Consider the following 4885-nt stretch of genomic DNA (forward strand, 5'->3'; position numbering starts at 1 on the left):
TCGAGTGACTTTTCGCTGCGCATATGCAACAGCCACGGCAATGCAGCCGAAATGAAATCTGCATGAGCGCTTGATTAGGTTGTGCCTGCACGCGAACGCCTGCAAAAACGTGCAGCACTCGCCAGTTAATTGAAAGCAGCGTATCATGAATCACTTCCGTGCTAATGCCGCGCGAAGCTTTTAGAGCGCAGCTCTTTTGCGCCCGTTCCTGGGTTCCGCGACGGCGTTGCAGGCGTCGGCCTCGTAATCCCTTTCATCCCCCCCAGTTCGAGCCGGCGCTTTAGTGCCTAGAATATACCGGCGCTTCGGCAACCGGAGCCTCGCAGGAAGAGGGGAGGGGGGGGGGTACACTCAGCGGCGAACGATGGGGGAAGGAGTGCGCGCAGCAACCGGAGAACAAGAGGAAAGGGAGGGAGGGGGGAGGGGGGGGGTCGCCGGAGGCAGCGCCAGCAGCGACTGACTGATGCTGACTGATGCCGCTGCCGCCGCTAGCGAGTCAAGACTAGGTGACTGCGTAGAACCGTCGCCGCCATGCAGAAAGAGGAGGAGGGGGTCCCCTCTCTTCCTGCGTGACGGCGAGGTTGCCTCAGCGGCATCAATCAGTCGTTGCTATCTCTTCGTCGCGCAACGTTCCTACGGGCCCACGCGCCGATTTCTCCGACCACAAAGCTTCTTTCATGACAGCCAAGGACTGTTAGTGGAGTGTTTCTTGAAGGAATACATGTGAAAAATAAAAAAAAGTTGCCTGTAATTGTACATACGTGTCTTGCTCGAAAACGTTTGCTTCAATCTATCGAAAAGGTGAAACAGCTGATGAGCTGCGCTCAAATTTCGCATTAGGAAGCAATGTAATCGTGGGCATTTTTTTTTTTTTGCAATTTCGCTTTCATGCCAAAGAGCTCGGCACTTTGTGAAGGATTACGAATGCTGCGACATACCTGCTGCAGGTGTTTCAGCTGTAGCCCAAAGGAATCTCGAGCGGTGCCTACGTTGTGCGCAGTGTGTTTTTTAAAACAAGTACCGATGTGTATGGACTATCACTCAGACTGTACTACCGCGCCTTGTCCGCATTTTTGTGTTCCGAGTGCACATTATGCTTAGGTATGTTTCATTATCTAATTGCCCCCCCCCCCCCCCCCTTTTTTTTTTCTTTTTCAGGCAAGTCTTTGTCTGACCAGAACCATTTTGACTACATTCAGAAAGTGTTTCCGTACCTGGTGCAGGTTAATGTTCAGCAGAAGCTGGCAAGATATGAACGGGCTTAAAAGAAACAAGATTTGAATCCAGTGCCTGCAGCAACTCATCCTGGCCTCCCCATGGGTGCCGTCATGGATGAGGACACAGAACGCGCGACACCGAAACTGAGACTCCATGCAAAACATTGCAGATCTCGTCGAGGAAACCAGATCCCTTTTAAGAACCGGGTAGCTTCTTTAGAGCTAGAAGTTGCAGCAGGCAATAAAAAAAAAATTAAACTGGAAAGCCACAGACAACGAAACCTTTCAAATATGACAAGAGGTATAGTCATGCAGTCAGACAAGAGTGTTACATTTCATACAAGCCTGGTTTCAATACAGATATTTAAAGTACTGCTTCAGATGGTTCTGTACATCTGGACACCAACCCACAGAACTTCACTTGATGCCGAATAGCAGCTTATTCTTGTGCTGATGCGTCTACGGCTCGGCCTAGCATCTTGATTTGGCACCTCTCGGCAGCGTGTCATTTTTCACTCATGGACCGACGTGCTGGCCGCAAACATGCAGACATTTATCATTTGGCCATCTCGACGTGCGCTTGAATCACACCGGCCTAAAGCGTTATCCGAGAAATAATTTGATCACCTGAGAGAGATAATTGATTGTACAGAGTTGTTTATTCAGGGGCCCACTTGTATGGATGCCCGAAGCAAGACTTATTCAAACTATAAGCAGCACAACACTGAAAGTGCTTGCCTCTATCACACCTTCAGAAACCGTATCTTTTGTTTTCAAAGCATGGGTAGGTAGGGTTTCTGACAAAGAGTTGACCTTGAAAAGTGGACTTCTTAACAAGGTCGAAGAAGGAGACTTGTTTTTGATAGACAGGCTTTTCTACTGTGAAGAAATGTTTGCTGCACATGGTGCCGCAATTCTGATGCCTTCCCTGACTAAGCGAAGGACACAACCACCAGGGGCTGAACTGACTGCATCGAGAAAGCTTTCCAATGTACGAATACACGTGAGACGGGCCATACAGCCCCTGAAAGACTTCAGGGTATTCCAAATAGTACTTCCAGTAAGCTTTGTGAAGAGAGCTGGAGATGATCAAGCAACCATTGACAAAATTCTCATTGTGTGTAGTGCACTTGTCAACTTCCAAACACCTATAGTTAAGAGCCAGCTTGAGTAACTGTGTGACTATGTGTTAGAAAGGTGGCTCTTGTTTGCATATAAGCACTGCGCAGTTTAATGTGAAGCGATTCGTTGTATGGAATGAGACCACACTGCCATGCAAATAAATGTTTTATTAGCCTTTGCCTTTGGTTAGATCTGTACTGCACTTCTTTAATTTTTTTGCAAACACGGGATAATTGGTTGCCCATTTTAATGTGTGTAAAAACACACGGATCATCGGATATTTGACTACAACAGATAAATCATATTATTCAGATTGAGCTGCAATACAGTGACCAATATCAAATGTCAGTTTTGGTACTGATACTTCGCTTAATTTCATTACAACACTAAAGCAGACTTCCTTAAGAGCCACAATAATTGCTATAAAAATTGGCTAGTATAATGTAGCTCCGCCTTGCTTCACCTGGTCTATGCTGGCCAATGTCGTCACAGACTGTGTGGTTGTTCAAACCAAGACAGCACGAGAAAAAACCAAGAAACCAAGAAAAAAAGGGGGCAGGACCTCTGTCAAGCTTCCGAGCTTTTAGTCCTGTCTCCTTCTCTAATATAGAGAAAATAAAAGGCGATTGATTAATTGATTGATAAAAAAAAGTTTCTGTAGAAGGACAGTATAGCAATGGTCCAGTTCTTATGCATTGTAACAAAGAACAGATGCAGCCAAGCAAAGCAGCAGTCTGAAAATACAGTAAGCCAAGAGAATTTTCTCGTTGTTAATGAGGGCAACTAATTGATGTCATGGATTTACAAACAATTAACTGGATATAGACAAAGTTTTGTATGTAGGCAAGCCTGTTTACGGCTAATTACTAGTTTCTAAACATGTAATATCAGTTATTTCCCTTTTTCACTCATTCTTGTTCACTCGAGTGGGGCTCGTTGAACTGCTCTTCCTGGACAGCTGCTTCAGGTGAAGAATCTGTGTCTTCGCTGTCATGTAATGATGTTAGCAGCAGTGTGTTTCCTGCAAATGCCTGTTGACATGGAAGCCACATAAATATTAAAGCATGTTCATGGCTCAAAATGTAAACTAGGAAACGGTCATAATACAAATATCATTTAGCACGTATATATAATAGCTGTCTTAAAGAATGAACAGCAGACATGTATAGATGCATTTTCCTTGTATTGCAACAAGTGGAAAAGTCAACACACAAGCCATATTTGCTCGCACCTTTGTACAACTCCTGTAATGCCTCTGTCACACGAACAATTCTGATCCCCATTGAACTCTATCTGCATTTTCAAGGAGGATTGAAGCAATTGGTGCCGTTTTGAATTACCATTCAGAAGTTTTCTTCGTGTGCGTTAGGTGACGTCGAGGGTGAGGACGCCAACTCTCGAATGTACTTCAAGAGCGATTGAGGAAGCGGCGGCTTCGAGTCAAGCAGGCTCGGGCTCAATTGCACTTGACAGTTGCCGTGTGACAACCTCGATCTTCATTGCAGATCGACTTCAATGAGGATCGAAAGTGTAGGTGTGACAGAGGTATAAATGTGTGCAAGCTGCCTGTATGTGCTGGAGTAAGACTTTTTTTTCCTTTACTTGCTGCAAGAATGTTGTGCACTTGTTGATCAGTCCAGGTTGTTGCGCTATTTCGAGCTCTAGGGAGAGGGTGGGGCAGTGGCTGGCCTGTCTTTGGCTTGAAAAATATCATGTCGCTGATTGGCGCTGCCTCAGTTGACGTCAACTCAGTTTACGACAGGATGGCAAAAGAAACAAAAACTTACCGTGCTCTTCCTTGATCCACTCGCATCCAACATCAGTTGGGTTGTGCAGTCACTTGAAATTTGCTTCCACACTGAACTTAGATTGCTTAGAAAAGTTTATAACACGGGCGCGCACGCTGCCGACGCGCTACTTCGGTCCATGGACGATTCCAGTTTCTCAGTTAACGGCGCAAACCAATGTCGCCAAGCTCGGTTCACGATAACCGCGGTTAGGGGCGTAACCACGGCTCAGTCCGCCATGTAACATGCGCAGCAGCGCGAATTGCAGCAGCGCGAATGCAGCATTCTTAGCTAGCCTGAAATTTGCAACATATCAGCTAAAGAGTACTACCAAGAAACATTCTAAGGAAAACATTAAACAAACCAAAGCAAAGATGGTTGGTTGGTTTGTGGGGTTTAACGTCCCAAAGCGACTGAGGCTATGAGAGACGCCGTAGTGGAGGACTCCGGAAATTTCGACCACCTGGGGTTCTTTAACGTGCACTGACATCGCACAGCACACGGGCGCCTTGCTTTTCGCCGCCATCGAAAAGCGGCCGCCGAGGCCGGGATTCGATCCCGCATCTTAGGGAACAGTAGTCGAGCGCCGTAACCACTGCGCCACCCCGGCGGGGCCCAAAGCAAAGAATGAGTATGATTAAGAATGAGTAGAATGAGGAGAAAGAACATCCCTCGATCATTCAACAATCTTTATGTACATTGACACTCACTGCTCACATTTACACTGTAAACACATTAATAACAGCACGACTGTTCTAG

At 46.2% G+C, this 4885-nt stretch overlaps 1 pseudogene; it reads left to right on the forward strand.

The window, feature by feature from the left end:
• The first annotated feature begins 1195 nt into the window (after positions 1-1195).
• Positions 1196-2391, forward strand: LOC146207128 (uncharacterized; annotated as a pseudogene).
• The last annotated feature ends 2494 nt before the right edge of the window (positions 2392-4885 follow it).

The sequence above is a fragment of the Amblyomma maculatum genome, chromosome 1 (assembly GCF_055883805.1).
Source record: "Amblyomma maculatum isolate TAMU_Amacu chromosome 1, ASM5588380v1, whole genome shotgun sequence".
NCBI classification, from domain to species: domain Eukaryota; kingdom Metazoa; phylum Arthropoda; class Arachnida; order Ixodida; family Ixodidae; genus Amblyomma; species Amblyomma maculatum.